Raw genomic sequence first — 18140 nt, 5'->3', positions numbered from 1 at the left:
CATTAAGACATGTCCAACTCTTTGCGACCCCAGGGACAGCAGCACTCCAGGCTTCCCTGTCCTTCACTGTCTCTCAGATCTTGCCCAAGACCATGTCCAGTCAGTCAGTGATGTATCCCAACCATCTCATCCTCTGTCTCCCCCTTCTCCTCGTGCCTTCAAACTTTCCCAACATCAGGGTCTTTTCCAGTGAGTCGACTCTTCACATCAGGTGGTCAAAGCATTGGAGCTTCAGCTTCAGCGTGATAGGGGATATGAATATGTGCATTAATACATCATATTTGTTTTTCTCTTCCTGACTTACTTAACTCTGTATAACAGGCTCTCAGTTCATCCACCTTGCCACAACTGACTGAGATTCGGGCTGAAATTCTTAACTGAAGTTTGAAAAGCATTCCGTGTTTGCTTTCTGGTTGCAGGTCATACACCACTGTCTTCTGTCACTTTCATGAGTCTTGTTATTTAGAAATAATGACATGAATGATTTTAGTGCTGGGAAGCGTTAATTTACCAAAACAGTGTCCGCATGCAAGTGTTGATGGGATTTCAGGAAAACACCATCACAGCATCACTCCCTGCTCATCCAGGAAAACTACCATCACTCCTTTTCTCACGGGCTGCAGGATCTATCAGAGAAGCATCCAGTGAGGGTCCCCGGCAAGTTGCCCGCTGCCAGAGCCAGATTGTTTTTCTTTAGTGACAAGGGAGGGGAGGAACAATGGTGCCCTTTACTCACCAGTGACTAAATAACAACCTTCTGGGCCAAGAAGCCCAGGTGCAGGTGTTTTCTCTGCAGGGAGTGTGCTAGCTGAGTTTTATGGGCTGCAAACTCCTATCAGAAGTTGATAAGAGAACTTCTGGGCCATTGGTTCTCCGCTGATTGGACATGAATTTCCTAAGCCCCAAGTGTGAAACAGCTGAGGATGAATCATCCCCATGAGCCACGTTCTGCACAAAAAAATCTATCTATTGCCAACAAAGGTCCATCTAGTCAAAGCTATGGTTTCCCCAGTGGTCATGTATGGATGTGAGAGTTGGGCCATAAAGAAAGCTGAACAATAATGAACTGATGCTTTCGAACTATGCTGCTGGAGAAGACTCTTCTGAGTCCCTTGGACTGCAAGAAGATCAAACCAGTCAATCATAAGGAAATCAACTCTGAGTATTCATTGGAAGGACTGATGCTGAAGCTGAAGCTCCAATACTTTGGCCACATGATGCGACGAACTGACTCATTGGAAAAGACCCTGATGCTGGGAAAGATTGAAGGCAGGAGAAGAAGAGAACGACAGAGGATGAGATGGTTGGATGGCATCACCAACTCAATGGCCGTGAATTTGAGCAAACTCTGGGAGATAGTGGAGGACAGGGAAGCCTGATATTCTGCAGTTCATGGGGTCAAAAAGAGTCAGACATGACTTGTTGACTGAATAGCAACAGCAACTGGTATAAACGCACACACACACACACACACACACACACGCATGCACACCTTTAACCTGGTAATCAGGGCCCCCGAGGAAGTGGTGAAATCAGACAGAGTGTGTGCCTCCCCCTATCCCAACTCAAGTTACAATCAGAAAGTGAGATCTGATAGAAGGGAGGAAAGAGGGAAGCCCCAAGGGATTCATCAGAAGGAGCCAACATGTGGAGGGGATACGATAGGAATCGTCAACAGATGTGTAGCTGTGATTCTGTGTGTACATCCCAGGAGTTACGTGCCAGGGGCGGGAGCCACCTCCAGCTACCCTCTCCACAGCCTCCCTGCTGCTCCTGTCATCTGGGCCCTTCAGAGGTGCCCCTCTTACAGGACAAGCTCCCTTACCGGGGTGGTGGGTCTCCTGGTTACACAATCTCACACAGCCATGGCTTTTCAGAGTTAGGATACAAAGGTGTGTGTCTGAGAGCAGAGATTCCAATGCTTTGGAGCTGCCAAAGTTCTGAATGTTTTATAAGTCATACTTCACGGCCATTCATCTTCTGTCCCAGGAACACCAAGTTCTTCGAGGTCAGTGTCTGAGCCTCACTCCTCAGGGGGCTCCCCGTGTACCCACAAACCACACATTCAACATTCTCTGACTCTGTGTCTCTGTCTCTCTCTTTGTCTGTCTGTCTCTCTGACAGAACTGCCACCAGCTGATCAGAGTCTGTGCCTCCATTCCTTTTTCTTTTTGAGGGCCAGTCTTCATGGAAAGAAATAAAATTTAAAGCTCTTTAAAATACCTAGGATACCACCCTCTTCAGGGACTTGATATAATTACTGTGTGTGATGAGTTAGAAGGAATGTAACAGGTGAAGTTGAGTAGGTGGCGGCACTCGCTGGTAAGTTCAGAGGGGCTCTCCAGCTTCAGGCTCTGCTACCCCAGCGCGAGGTGTGGGGGTCCTGGCTGATTCCTCTGCAACCTCTGAGCTGTAGACAGGTGGTACTGCCTTCAAATGCCTCCTGTGGGCCTTCCCACCTCATGTCTGAGCTGTCTCCAACTTACCTGGTCTCCACTGGCCCCTTCCAGAAGTCAGGATAGAATACTGCAGTGGAAGTGGGGGGATCAGGTTCTGTGAGCAGTAACACCAATGGTGTCAGTAGGTAGTCTTAAAATGGGTGAGAGAAAGAGAGGGAGGGAGGGGCGAATGAAGAGGAAGAGCAAGGGAAGGAGAGGAAGAAAAGAAAGGAAGGGAGGGAAAAAGGAAGAGAGGGTGTGAGGAAGAGAGAAAGAGAGAGAGGTAGGGAAGGAAGGAGGGGGAAGAAAGAAAAAAAGAAAGAAGGAAAGGAAGGAAGGAAGGAAGGGTCTGGCACTCTTCCCAGGCATTTCACCCACAAACTGGTTTAGGCCAGTGGGACGAGGTGTTCTACAGAGCAAAGATCATGTGATCACACAGTGTGAACAAACAGATGGTGTATCATTAACAAAATGCAAGGCTGCGTTTCACCATCTCTGCCGGGTGTCAGTGACCCAGGCAATTTAATTAAAAACATAAAAAAATAAAATAAAAAGTAACAAAGGCCAAAGTTTCATCCTGTTCAGACTCAACCTTGCCAACCACGTGGAGTGGCTGCCTGCCATGCAGGCCTGCACATCCGGCCCTCTGTGAAAGGTGGCCAGTCTGCCTTGTCCCGTCCATGGCATCCAATCTTTGTTCTAGCTCAGAGCAGAGGGAGGGGCTCCAGGACAGGGACTTGTCCCCTACTTTCTCCTGGAGAGTCAGAATGGCAAGCTGCAGAGAGGATCAGGCGGTGCATGTGGTGAACCTTGAGTCCACACAGCAGGTGTCACCTTGGTACTGGGATGCAGGCTCCAGGTGGGCTGGGAGGGCTCAACCAAGAGTTGGCATCCAATGCCCAACTCTGCCATAGACAGCCTAAGGTGATGATGTCAGGGCTGTGTACCTGGGGCTCCACCATCCCCCAGTGGTGGGCACCTTATTGAAGCAAGCCTCGGTGTTCTCCCCTGCAGCATCATGGCAGGGTTCTTTCTTGGGAGAATCCATGAGGAGAGCAGAAAAAGGCCCAGGACTGTGCCTGGAATGGTGGCTATACTGAATCTGGCTCCTTGCACGGAGGTTGCCTTAACCACCAGGGTCAAGTTGAGCCAGGACACACCGGCCTCACAGGTGGGTGGGGCTCTGTGGGTAGCATCAGCAAAGAAAGGGAGGGCTTCCCTGGTGGCTCAGTGGTAAAGAATCTGCCTGCCAGTGCAGAAGATATGCGTTTGATCCCTGGTCTGGGAAGATACCACATGTCACTGAGCAACTACGCCTGTGAGCCACAACTACTAAGCCTGTGCTCTAGAGCCCAGGAGCCACAACTACTGAAGCCCTCATGCCTAGAGCCCCGGCTCTGCAGCAGGAGAAGACGCTGCCATGAGAAAAGCCTGCACACCACAACTAGAGCGTAGCCCTCACTCACTGCAACTAGAGAAAAGCCCATGCAGGAACAGAGATCCAGCACAGCCAAAAATAATAAAACAGAAGGGAAGGGACAGACAGGGACAGGGAGGGAGGAAAGAGCAGCCAGGAGTTCCCTGGAGCCAGCTGGCGGTGGCACGGTGTGGAGCTCTAGCAGGCTTGCAAAGGCACCAGCGGGCACAAAGTTGTGTGGCTCCAGGACTTGTCTCCAGGCAGAGGTGCTGCTGGAGCTCTTTTTTGGGAACCTGATGTGATGGATGCTTGTTTTCAAAGGCTCCTTTGCAGTCATGGGGAACTCCTGTCCAGCAGTGGTGTCGGGCTGCACCAAGGCAAAAGAGCCTCAGAGCAGAGACAGGGAGAGGTTGAAGGGAGCTAGGGACAGGATAGGAATCTATGAGCAAGGACGTAGAGGTTTTTAGAAGGGCATATAATTGTGGGCCTCTGAGAATGCAAATGAAAGAATTCCTGTTCATCCTAAGTCCAGATCCAAAGAGTTTGGAGGGCTTGTTTGTATGTCAGCACCTGTGGAGAGCAGTTGTTGTTTAGTCGCCAAGTGGTGTCCCTCTCTTTTGCAACCCCATGGACTGGAGCCTGCCAGGCTCCTCTGTCTATGTGATTTCCCAGGCAAGAATGCTGGAGTGGCCATTTCCTTCTCTGGGGGATCTTCCCGACTGAGGGATTGAATCTGCATCTCGTGCATTAGCAGGCGATTCTTTACCACTGAGCCACCAGGGAAGCCATGGAGAGCAATAGCTTTCTAGAAATTCTCAATAAAATGTAACGTGGATAAACCTTTTAGCCCAGGGATGCATCTAGAAAAACACAAACCTAAGGTCACGAGGCTGTCAAGAGAAACACTCATCTGTTACACTCAAGCTCTTTTTGAACAGATGGCAGAGAGCATCAGACAACACAACCTATGCAATGAACTATTCTGAACCAGGTTCGCCACCTCTCCCCTCAAATTTGTTCGTCATTTACTCTGAGCACACAATACATTCTCTGCTCTAGATGCTGAGCTGGCCAATCGGACCCTGAAGGTCTCTGGGCTCTGCGTTGTTTAAACTGAATGACTGAAAGAATCCAGTCACACAGAGAGCTGAGGGGGAGCCTTTAGGGAAGAAGGAATAGCTTGTGCAAAGGCCCTGAGGTGGAAATGAGCCTGGCACGTTTCTGGAAAGCCAATGTAGCTGGAGGTTGGGAAGCAGGAGTGCCAACACCAGATACAAGGGATGTGAGGAGATGGGAAGGGGCCAGGTCACAGAGGACCTTTAGGGTTAGATGAAGGGTCTGACTTTTACTCCCAGTATGTGGAATAGCCATCAGAAGGGAGTCTGATCCATTTTATCCTTTATTTTTTCTGTCTTTATAGAATTTATTACAATACTGCTTCTGTTTTATATATATATTTTTTTGTTTGTTTGTTTGTTTTTGGTTTTTGGTCCTGAGGCACATGGGAGGGATCAAGCCTGAACCCCCTGCCTTGGAAGATGAAGTCTTAACCACTGGACCACCAGGGAAGTCCCTCGGTTTACACTTTAAGAGCGTATCCTGGGTACTGGTGAAGGATGGAGTCTGAGTGTTGGTGGCAGATGTGGTGAGAGCAAGGAAGAGATTATTACAGAATCCTGGCTTCAGGGACTTCCCTGGTGGTCCAGTGGCTAAGACTCCACACTCTTAGTGCAGGGGCCCCAGGTTTACTCCGTGGTCAGGGATCTAGATCCCACATGCTGAAACTAAGGGTTCACATGCCACAACTAAAAATCCTGAATGCGGAAATGAAGACTTGATGCAGCCAAATAAATAAATAAATAACTATTAAAAAAAAAAAAAAAGAAGAAGAATCTTGGCTCCCGCTGGAGTGCAGGCAAGGAGGTCCACAGATGTGGGTGACTGGGAAACGCTTCAGACTAACAGGACTCTATTGAGGGTTGGAAGTTGAAAATGAAAAGATCATTTCTGTCCTCACAACATGACTGTGAATTGAGAGTGTGGTACATGGGAAAGTGGCGATTCCTGCCGTGGGAAGTTCATTTACTTCTGGGTTTTTGTTTTCGTTTGCTTTTGTTTTTTAGGGAAGGTTGAGAAAGGATGCTCTGTTGGAAGGGAGGGAGAGTTCAAAGTAGAGAACTGTGGTTCTCAAATATTAGGGTGAGTCAGAATCACAGGAGTGAGTGGAGTGAGTGAAAGTCGCTCAGTCGTGTCTGACTCTTTGCGACCTCATGGACTATACAGTCCATGGAATTTTCCAGGCCAGAATACTGGAGTGGGTAGCCTTTTCCTTCTCCAGGGTATCTTCCCAACCCAGGAATCAAATCCAGGTCACCTGCATTGTGGGCGGATTCTTTACCAGCTGAGCCACACAGTCTGCCCTCCCACCTCCCCCCACCCTACCTCCCGCCAGCCCAAGTTCCTGATTCAGCAGGTCTGGGGCAGGGCCTGAGCATTTCTAACATGTTCTCAGGTGATGCTGAAGCTGGCTTCCTGGGCTCCTCTTGGAGAAGGAATGGAGTTGATTAAGGAGAGTGCAGGAGGCATGCTTGAATACTGGGAAAGCAGTGTGGTGTGTGCTAAGTTGCTTCAGTTGTGTCTGACCCTTTGCTACTCTATGGACTGTTGCCCACCAGGCTCCTCTGTCCATGGGATTCTCCAGACAAGAATACTGGAGTGGGTTGCTATGCCCTCCTCCAGGGGATCTTCCAAACCAAGGGACAGAACCCGAGTCCCTATGTCTCCTGCATTGGCAGGTGGGTTCTTTACCATTAGTGCCACCTGGGAAAGCAGACCCAGGGGCATTTCTAGACAGAATGAGTGCTCATCGGAGATGTGTAGCCACTGGGACTCTGTAGATGACACAGCAATGGGGGTCCATGCAAAACCCAACTGACCTTTAATAGCAGATCCAAGTGCAGAGAGAAAGCTTGGTTTGGCTCTACATTGAAAGAAGGTCAAACAACTGTACACTCACTCACAAGTTTTAAGTTGTAATAAAAAATGTTTAGAACAGAATCCCCTTGGCATTATTATCTAAATAAACTTTATACTTAACTTTGGGATTATAGAACTATTCCACTTTGGAAAACAATTTAGTGATTACCTCAAAACTGAAAATATACATTATCCTAAAACCCACACACAACAGTACAGTAAGCCCCCTACATATGAACCCCCAAGTTGCCAACTTTCAAAGATGTGAACATACATTCCATCAATGTCAGATGTGAGGGACATTGCAGCTTGCCCTCCAACCCCTACTGCTGACAATCCTTCAGCTCTACCATCTCCCACCTCCCCTCCCTCCTCCAGTCAGTAACACTTTTGCCTGGTGACTTGATGCCAGTCCCTGTGTGCCAGCTGTTGGACTGTACTACTCTATACCTTTTCAAGGTACTATACTGTAAGATTAAAACAATGGATATTTTTGTTTGTTGGTTTGTTTTTTGTGTATTATTTGTGTGAAAATTATTATAAACCTACTACAGTACAGTACAGTACCTAAGAGAAGCAGAAGATATTAAGAAGAGGTGGCAAGAATACACAAAAGAACTATACAGAAAAGATCTTAGTGACCCAGACAACCACAATGGTGGTTATCAGATCACACAATGGTGCGATCACTCACCTCGAGTCAGACATCCTGGATTGCAAAGTCAGGTGGGCCCTAGGAAGCATCACTATGAACTAAGCTAGTGGAGGTGAGTTGAATTACAGTTGTAATTGCAGTTGAGCAATTTTAAATCCTAAAAGATGATGCTGTGAAAGTGCTGCACTCAATATGCCAGCAAATTTGGAAAACTCAGCAGTGGCCACAGGACTGGAAAAGGTCAGTTTTCATTCCAATCCCAAAGAAAGACAATGCCAAAGAATGTTCAAACTACCACACAGTTGCACTCATCTCACATGCTAGTAAAATAACACTCAAAATTCTCCAAGTGAGGCTTCAATGGTATGTGAACCAAGAACCAGATGTTCAAGCTAGATTTAGAAAAGGCAGAGGAACCAGAGATTAAATTGTCAACATCTGCTGGATCATCAAATAAGCAAGACAGTTCCAGAAAAACATCTACTTCTGCTTCATTGACTAGGCCAAAGCCTTTGATTGTGTGAATCACAACAAACTGTGGAAAATTCTTCAAGAGATGGGAATACCAGACCACCTGACCTGCCTCCTGAGAAATCTGCATGAAGGTCAAGAAGAAACAGTTAGAATCGGACATGGAACAACAGATTCATTCCAAATTGGGAAAGGAGTGCGTCAACGCTATATATTTTCACCTTGCTTATTTAACTTATATGCAGAGTACATCATGCAAAATACCAGGCTGGATGAAGCACATGCTGGAGTCAAGATTGCTGGGAGAAATACCAATAACCTCAGATATGCAGGTGACACTACCCTTATGGCAGAAAGCAGAGAGGAACTGAAGAGCCTCTTGATGAAAGTGAAAGAGGAGAGTGAAAAGGCTGGCTTAAAACTCAACATTCAAAAAATGAAGATCATGGCATCCAGTCCCATCACTTCATGGCAAATAGATGGGGAAACAATGGAAACAATAACAGACTCTTTTCTTGGGCTCCAAAATCACTGCAGGTGGTGACTGCAGCCATGAAATTGACACTTGCTCCTTGGAAGAAAAGCTATGACAAACCTAGACAGCATATTAAAAAGCAGAGACATTACTTTGCTGACAGAGGTCCATATAGTCAAATTTATGGTTTTTCCAGTAGTCATGTATGGATGTGGGAGTTGGACCACAAAGAAAGCTGAATGCCAAAGAATTGATGCTTTTGAACTGTGGTGTTGGAGAAGACTCTTGAGAGTCCCTTGGACTGCAAGGAGATCAAACCAGTCAATCCTAAAGAAAATCAGTCCTGAATATTCATTAGAAGGACTAATGCTGAAGCTGAAGCTCTAATACTTTGGCTACCTGATATAAAGAAGTGACTCATTGGTAAAGACCTGATGCTGGGAAAGATTGAAGGCAGGAGGAGAAGGGGATGACAGAGGGTGAGATGGTTGGATGGCATCACTGAATGGAGGGACATGAGTTTGAGCAAGCTTTGGGGGTTGGTGATGGACAGGGCGGCCTGGCATGCTGCAGACCATGGGGTCGCAGAGTTGGACACGACTGAGCAATTGAACTGAACTGAACAGTACAGTACTCTATAGACAGTTGTTTTAGTTGGGTACCTTGGCTAACTTACAAACAAATTGGATTAAGGAACACGATCTCGGATCGGAGCTCACTCATAGGTAGGGGACATATTATAATCATTGCTTCTTTTTTTTTTTTTTTAAACAGAAACTTCTTTGTTGTAATAAATTCAATAAACAGTTTAAGACTGGTCTAAATAAAACAAATCTTAAAAAAATATACAACTCAGTGGTCTTGAACATATTCACAGTTTGTGTAACCATTATTTCTTAATACTCTTCAAAAGATCAGTGCATGTGATAGGTTCGTATGAAAGAGTACAATGCATGTCAGTGAGAACAAATCAAATCTGTTCTCTTCCTCCTTAATGTAGATATTTGATTTTTATCAAATGCCTTTATGCATGTTGGATTGATTATATACTTTTTCACTTAGTTTAAATTCTGTTAATCTCTCATTGAGATGAATTATATGAATTCAATTCTAATGGGAAGGAATTCTTTTACATATGATAAGCTTGGTCATGACACCCTAATATAAATAAAACCTCTAATTCAAAAAACAAAACAAAATGCTTAAGAGTTGTATATTTTGCTTTTTAAAAAATAATTTTTATTTATTTGGCTGTGCTGGGTCTTAGTTGTGGCATGTGGGATCTAGTTCCCTGCTGTTGCTGCTGCTAAGTCACTTCAGTCATGTCCGACTCTGTATGACCCCATAGACAGCAGCCCACCAGGCTCCCCCATCCCTGGGATTCTCCAGGCAAGAACACTGGAGTGGGTTGCCATTTCCTTCTCCAATGCATGAAAGTGAAAAGTGAAAGTGAAGTTGCTCAGTCGTGTCCGACCCTCAGTGACCCCATGGACTACAGCCTACCAGGTTCCTCTGTCCATGGGATTTTCCAGGCAGGAGTACTAGAGTGGGGTGCCATTGCTTGACCAGGATTCAAATCTGAGTCCCCCACGTTTAGAACACAAGAGTCTGAGCCACTGGACCACCAAGGAAGTCCCAAGTCTTTGCTTTTTTTTTAGGTTATAAGACTTCCTTCTATGTTCTGTTTTTAAAAAATTTGAAATATAATTTATATATGAAAAATGTGCAGATTTTAAGGGTATCGTTTGATGAGATTTGGAAAATGTTAACACCCTTGGAACCACTGTTCCATTCAAAAAATTTGTTTCCATTTCCCCAGAAAGTCCCTTGTATCTTCTTCCAACCAATAATCTCTCCCTGCCAAAGGCTGCCACTATTCTTTCTTCTCTCTCCATAAATTAGTTTTGCCTGTTTTAGAATTCCTTATCAATGGAATCATACAATGTTTACTTTTTTGTAGACAGTTTTTTAAAAATTATCATTCAGCATAAAGTTTTTGAGTTTCACCCATGGTATTGAGAGTATTCACGGTAATGTATTTGTTTTTCTTATGGAATACCTGGTGGCTTACACGGTAAAGCATCTGCCTGCAATGCGGGAGACCTGGGTTCGATTCCTGGGTCGGGAAGATCCCCTGGAGAAGGAAATGGCAACCCACTCCAGCACCCTTGCCTGGAAAATCCCATGGACGGAGGAATCTGATAGGCTACAGTCCATGGGGTCGCACAGAGTTGGACACGACTGAGCGACTTCACTTCATAAGGGGACAACAGAGGACAAGATGGTTGGATGGAATCACTGACTCAGTGAATGTGAATTTAAGCAAACTCTAGAAGATGATAAAGAACAGGGAAGCCTGGCATGCTGCAATTCAGAGAGTCGAAAACACTACTTAGCAACTGAACAGTAACAATATGATGCTTTGGTTACTCATTTATTTGTTGATGAATATTTAGTTTGCTTCCAGTTTGAGTTTATTACAAATGATACTATGGTAGATATTCTTTTTTGTGTACCTTATTGTTTTTTAAAATATAAAGACATTTGTCTCTAATGTATTTATGATAGTTTATTATTTAGTTTTGTAGGCTTTTACAAAACCATTTTTCTTTAGAAATGGCATTATGTTTCAGTAGGTCTTCTGGGACTTATTTTTCCCTTAGAATTTTGTCTCTAGGGTTAATCTATCATATGACAGGCAACTGGTTTTTTAACATAGCTCTTACAGGTAGCCAGCGTGCTAAATTATCTTACTATTTTAAAATATCTATTTATCTATCTTTTGGGTTTTATTTATAGAAAATCATATAATCTGCAAATAATAACTGTCCTGATTCTTCCTCTCTAATGTTTATGCCTTGAATTTATTTTTCTTATTATATCCTCTAGAATGCCAGTAAATTTAGAGAAAGAGCAGTAAATAGTGACATTTGTGATTTGCTCTTGACTTTAAAAAAAATACTTTGAACATTTCTATAGTGTTTATTTATATTCTCTGTATCAGGCTGCAGAAGTTTTATCCTAATCCTAGTTTACTAAAGTCTTTTCTTTATCAAAATAATTAGATAATTTTATTAATTTTTTTTTGCATCCATTGAGTTTACCCAATTTTTTTTTCATTCATTCAACTACTAAGAGTTAGCCAGACTCAAGGTGATGGGCACAGTCCTCCAGACTACCGAGTTGGCCTGAGACTTCTGACACCAGTCTCAAGTTGAGGGGTCTCCAAGGCCACCTCTGCTCAGAGCATCTGGCTACAAATTCAGGGACCTGGACTCTCTCAGGGTCACTAGAATAATTCATCAGGCTCAGGGACATGCTATATGTAACAGTTACAGTCTTATTATAGTAAAAGGATATAAAACAGAGCCAGACAAGGGAAGAGATACAGAAGGCAGAATATGAAATTGGGAGGGTTTCAGACACAAAGCTTCTGTGTCCTCAGGGATGCACAGCCCTTTCCGCGTCAGTGCATGGCAATACACAGAGTGTTGTCAACCCACGCAGCTCCCCTAAGCTTTGCTGTCCATATTTCTTTTCCCAGTTTTATTTATTTATTTTTGGTTGTGCTGGGTCTTTGTTGCTGTGCAGGCCCTCCCTAGTTGCAGCGAGTAGGGGCCATTCTCCACTTGTAGTGCATGGCTTCTCGTTGTGGCTTCTCTTATTGCAGAGGATAGGCTCTAGGGGTTTAGCAGGGATTTAGCATAAGGGGTTTAGCAGTTGCAACACGTAGGTTCAGTAGTTGTGGGTCCTGGGCTCTAGGACAACAGGCTCAAATTTGTAGCACAAATCTGGCTTAGTTGCTCCACCGCATGTGGAATTTTCCTGGATCAGGGGTCAAACCTGTGTCTCCTGCACTGGCAGGCAGACTTTTCACCACTGAGCCATCAGGGAAGTTCTGCTGATTAAATTATTGCCCATGTGGTTAGCTTCCATTTCCAACGACTTTCTCCCTCTCCTGAGGTCAGGCTGGATTCAAGTGCCCCAAAGCCCCAACTCTCTAACCACCTGGTTGGTCTTTCTGGTGCAGCCAGTCCCCACCCTGAGTCATCTTATTAGCATAAACTCTCAGGTGTGTCACAAGGGGCCCACCATGAATAACAAAGACACTCCTATTACTCAGGAAATTTCAAGAGTTTAAAGGTTACCTCCCAGGATCTGGGACAGAAGCCAGATCTGTCTTTGGGCGAAGTTAATTTTTCACTACACAATGACATTCACAGATTTCCTCATTTCAATCCAACCTTGCATTCCTGGAAAAATAAAACATCATCTGTTTTAAACATGGTTGGATACATTTTGCTAATTTTTAAAAGAATTTTACACCAATGTTTATGAATGAGATTAGTGTATTTTTCCTTTCTCTTACTGACTTTGCCTGATTTTTAAAACTGATATACTGAGCTCATAGAATAAGTTGGAGAGCATGTTTTCATTCTTTCTGTGTGCTAAAAGAATTTTTGTTGGGTTGGAATGATGAGTCTCTTGAAATTTTGAGGAACTAGCCTCTAAAACACTGGTGTTTTGCTATGGAAGATGTTTTAATACTGTTTCAATTTTCCAAAATAATGATAGTATTCTTCAAGCTTTCTATTAATATTTCTTCTTGAGTCACGATTAATAAATTATATTTTTCTAGAAATTTGTCTGTTTCATCTAATTGTCAAATATATCAGCATAAAACTTCATTGTATTCTCGTTTTGCTTTTTTTTAATGAATGAATTAATTAATTAATGGCAGTGGTGGGTTTTCGTGGCTGCACTCAGGCTTTCTCTCTAGTTGCGGTGAACCAGCTGCTACTGCTGCTAAGTCGTTTCAGTCGTGTCCGACTCTGTGCGACCCCATAGACTGCAGCCCACCAGGCTCCCCCGTCCCTGGGATTCTCCAGGCAAGAGAACCAGAGCCACTTTTCACTGTCGTGCGTAGACGCTAGGCATGCAGACTTCAGCAGCTGCAGTGCTTAGTGGCTCTTCGAGGCATGTGGGAACTTCCTCCATCAGGGATTGAACCTGTGTCCCCTGTGTTGGCAGGAGGATTCTTAGCCACTGGACCACCAAGAAAGCCTCTCTCATGGTTTTCACCTCTGCTGTATTTGTAGTTAAATACTCTCAACTGGTGATTAAATATTTATGTCTTTTCTTTTTTCTTGATCAATATCACCAGAGATTGGTCTATTTTATTAGTCTTTTCAAAGGACCAGCATTAGGCTTTGTTGATTCTTTCTACTGTATGATATTTCTGCTACTCATCGATGCCTGCTCTTTTCTTTATGATCTTCTCTTTTTGTTTTCTTTAGATTTTTGCTGTGATTTTTGCCATAACATTTTTAGTTAGGAGTTTGCTCATTAAATGTCAGCCTTTATTCTTTGCAAATATAAGTATTTAAGACCATGCAATTCCCTCTGAGTTCAGTTTTTACTATAATACACAAGTTTTAGAGAACCTCATGGGCAGTATGAGTTTTTATGATTATTCCAACCATTTCTAAATTTTCATTCTAATTTCTTTTTGGAGTCATGAATTATTTAGAATTCTGTTTTTTAAGTTCTAGTGTATAAAACATCTTATCTTTTTGTTATTGACTCTACTTAATTAGGTCTTATCTTCCACTGTGGCTCAGATGGTAAAGAATCTGGCAGCGATGTAGGAGACCTGGGTTTGATCCCTGGGTCGGGAAGATCCCCTGAAGAAGGGAATGGCTATCCACTCCAGTATTCTCGCCTGGAAAACTCCATGAACAGAGAAGCCTAGTGGGCTACAGTTCATGTGGTTGCAAATTGTCTTGGACACAATTGAGCAATTAACACATTCACACTTTCACTACTTAATTAGATTGTGTTCAAAGAATGTGATGGGTATGTGATTTGTTTTTGGAAATTTGTTGAGATGTGCTTTACTTTATTTATTTATTTGCCACACCATTTGGCATGTGGGATCTTAATTCTCTGTCCAGGGATCACAACTGACCCCCCTGCAGTGGAAGCACAGATTAATAACCTCTGGATTGCTAGGGAAGTCCTCTGATTAATCTCTGTACCTGTTTCATATGTACTTAGGGAAAATGGATCTTCTCTGAATGGTTGTTATATTCAAGATTTTACCTGTGTCCATTATATCAAGGTTGTTAATCAAATTGTCTAAATATATTTATTGATTCTTTTTTGCTGCTCAACTGACTAATAATTGAGAGAGAGATGTCGTTTGATTTGTCAATTTCTCCCTATACTACTAATTTATAGTAGTACATACAAATTTTTTATTTATATGGTGTGAAACTTTATTGGATGTGTATCCATTTAGAATTCTTAGGTCTTCCTGGTAAGTTGAAAATTTTTCCATGATTTAGTAACAGTTTTTGTCTTAAAGTTCATTTTTTTGTGTGTGATTTTGATGAAGGTATGCCAATTCTCCTTTGGTTACTATTTTTCTGGTGTATCTTTTTTCTTCCTTTTAATGTCAGCTTTTCCACGTCCTTTAGTTTTAGTTGTCTCTTAGGCAGAACTTCTCCCAGTATGTCTGCCTTTTAACTTATGGGTTTAATCCATTTATATCCGGGAGGATTATGACTACTGTGAATATAAACTTCTACCATCTAAATGAGGGTGCAGAGGAGAATGAGAATCTTGAGGTCCTCACCATCTTCACCAGTCATTGAAGTGAGTGATCTGACAACTCAGACCTGTTGATTGCCTTCCACTTTTCCTCAATAGGGCTTCTATTAAGTTTCGAATCTTGAGAAAATGTTACTTTCTGATTAGGCATAGGATTGGAGTCAAATCTTTGGGAAATTAATGAATCCACATAATTTCTCAAAAGATTTCTCAGGAAACTCTGAGAGGCTGAGTAGCAGACCGTTGAGTGCTGGACAGAATTGACTGCTAGTCTTTGCTTGGTCCCTTTCTAGCTGTGTGATTTGGGGTACATTCCTGAATTGCTCTGAGTCTCTTTCTTCAGCTGGAAATCAAAAATCACCACACCAGTTTCCCCAGGATTCTCTGCCTGTGGATGGGATCACCTGTCATAGAGCTCTATGTTTATGTTTTCATGCTCTATGTTCCTCCTTCCTCTTTCCAAGGGCATGGCCTTAATGATGTCAAGAACATTTTGTAAATATTACAATAAGATGTGTCACTGTGATTTTTACTTATTAAAATCACTTTGCTTTCTGACTTAGGTGATTCATTTCAACTAAAAGAAAGATTTGAGCAAAACAATAACTGCCTCATTTCAGCAGCCTGTTCTGTGTTGATCACGATGTCAGTCTACACTGGCATAGATTTCAGGTAATTACTGAGCTTTCTGAAGCTGTTTGTTTGCATATTTGTCTGAAGGCAGTTGAAGTGTGACTTAGGTAATGTGATTGTATTCTCAGGTATTCACAGAGATCAAAACACAGATTTGAAAGGTGCCAGAAGGAATAAGAAGTTTCCAGTGTGTAAGAGTAGAAAAGTACAAGAAAGTGAAACCCTCAAAGTTGGCGTTTTGTAAAAATAAGGAACTTAGACATCTCTCTTTTCTAGGCTCCTTTGACCCATCAGATGCTGATAAAACAGGGTATTAATTATCTGTCACAAACCTTGTCTTGTTTCTTTTCCCACATTTTTATCATCATCAAATTTTTGAGTGTCCGTAAGTGTTACATGGTTTTGATGTGATTGCCATTTGGCTGGAAGGTATTTGAGTGTCACTCAGTGCTCAGGTTTTCTTTTTTTGTTTCGTTTTTGTTCATGCTCTCCAGCAGTTTGGAATCTAGCATGAAATCTCATAAGGAAGATGACACAGAGGAAGTGTGAAAATGCACACAAAAACTATGCTTATACATTTGCGTTTTTCATGCATGTCATGGTTTGGCTAAGGAGGAAACACGAGATAATCAGAGAAGGCTTACTTGAGAGGCTATATAGAATCTCCTCCCAATGCTAATTGCCACTTTGTGGCTGTGTGATCTTGGGCAAGCTGCTTTACATCTCTGTGACTCAGGTTCTTCAACCTTGAATACAGACCCATCATGCCTTCTTTATAGGGCAGTTGTAAGGATTAAATGAGTCAGTACCTATAATGCACTTGCTGTGGTGTACAGCTTCCCAACGTATTTTCAGATTATATAGACTTCGCGTGAGTGACAGAACTATTGGTCCCAGGTACCTGGCTATAGACTTCAGTTTCTTGGGCTCCAAAATCACTGCAGATGGTGACTGTAGCCATGAAATTAAAAGATGCTTGCTTCTTGGAAGAAAAGCTATGGCAAACCTACACAGTGTATTAAAAACACAGACATCACTTTGCTGACAAAGGTGCATGTAGTCAAAGCTATGGTTTTTCCAGTAGTCATGATGCTTTTGAACTGTGGTGTTGGAGAAGACTCTTTGAGAGTCCGTTGGACTGCATGGAGATCAAACCAGTCAATCTTAGAAAATCAACCCTGGATATTCATTGCAAGGACTGATGATGAAGCTGAAGCTCCAATACTTTGGCCACCTGACGCAAAGAGACTCATTGGAAAAGACCCTGATGATGGGCAAGACTGAAGGCAGGAGGAGAAGGGGATGACAGAGGATGAGCTGGTTGGATGTCATCACACATGGACATGAGTTTGAGCAAGCTCTGGGAGTTGGTGAAGTACAGGAAAGCCTGGTGTGCTGCCGTCCATGGGGTTGCAAAGAGTTGGACTGAGTGACTGAATTGAACTGAACTGATTCTTTGGAAAGACTGATGCTGAAGCTGAAGCTCCAATACTTTGGCCACGTGATGTGAAGAGCTGACTCACTGGAAAAGACCCTGATGCTGGGAAAGATTAAGGGCATGAGGAGAAAGGGGCTGGAGAGGATGAGATGGTTGGATGGCATCATTTATTCAATGGACATGAATTTGAGCAAACTCTGAGAGATAGTGAAGGACAGGGAAGCCTGACGTCCTGGGGTTGCAAAGAGTCAGACACGACTGAGTGACTGAACGACACCTGGCTATGAGCATCCCCACCTGTTCCCCAGTGTGCTTGAAACATTGCATTTTCTATGATGGTCATGAGATGACAAAGCCTGAGGTCTCTGTTAGGTTTGTTCTCTGTCCCTGAGGATGTGGGTGCCTTGGTGACAAATGCACTGGTGAAGCAATACAAGGCCACCATTACGAGTTTGTACTTGGGGACTTCCTTGGTGGTCCAGTGGATAAAACTTCGCCTTTTAATGCAGGGGGAGCAGGTTCAATCCATGGTCGAGGAGCTAACATCCCACATGCTGTGGGGTGCAGCCAAAAATTTTTTTAAAAGAAGAGTCTGTACTTAATCTATTGACATCAGAGGTTTTTGAACTTTTATTTGATCTGTTGAGAGCAAAAGTATTTGACACTTGGGAGCACAGCCAAGATCAAAAACAACTGAAATGACTTATGCCTCTTTAATTATCAAGAGGCAGAATATATTTTAAATTTAAAAATGTGAAAAATGATTCTTGAGAGTAAACATTTGCTGTAAGGGCTAGATTCCTACCTCTTCAGATAAAGAGTAAAAGCTGTTGCTCATTAAGAAATCTGATTTTGCAGAAGGACTGGCTCTGTGCTGTCCTGACTATCACATGACCAGAGGTGCTGGGCATGTAGGGCATCAGATTGAATGTGCTCAGTTAAACATAAGATGGCATGTTGCTCCTTGTGGAAGGTGGGTCTGGACACAGATGCTTCCTTACATGAATCTCCCTGCTTTCATGTAG

The 18140-nt window shown here is 43.3% G+C and overlaps 1 long non-coding RNA gene across 1 annotated transcript in view; it reads right to left on the bottom strand.

Annotated features, from left to right (window-relative positions):
• LOC101906383 (uncharacterized) overlaps nucleotides 1-2811 on the bottom strand; it is a 41433-nt gene extending 38622 nt beyond the window's left edge. Inside the window, exon 1 of the long non-coding RNA XR_003029748.2 lies at nucleotides 2487-2811. This is a non-coding gene — a long non-coding RNA (uncharacterized lncRNA). The remainder of the gene's footprint in view (nucleotides 1-2486) is intronic.
• Between the last annotated feature and the right edge of the window lie 15329 nt (nucleotides 2812-18140).

Source organism: Bos taurus, chromosome 16 (genome assembly GCF_002263795.3).
Source record: "Bos taurus isolate L1 Dominette 01449 registration number 42190680 breed Hereford chromosome 16, ARS-UCD2.0, whole genome shotgun sequence".
Lineage (NCBI taxonomy): Eukaryota > Metazoa > Chordata > Mammalia > Artiodactyla > Bovidae > Bos > Bos taurus.
The sequence above is the reverse complement of the archived record's forward strand: the minus strand, read 5'-3'. Positions and strand labels throughout refer to the sequence as shown.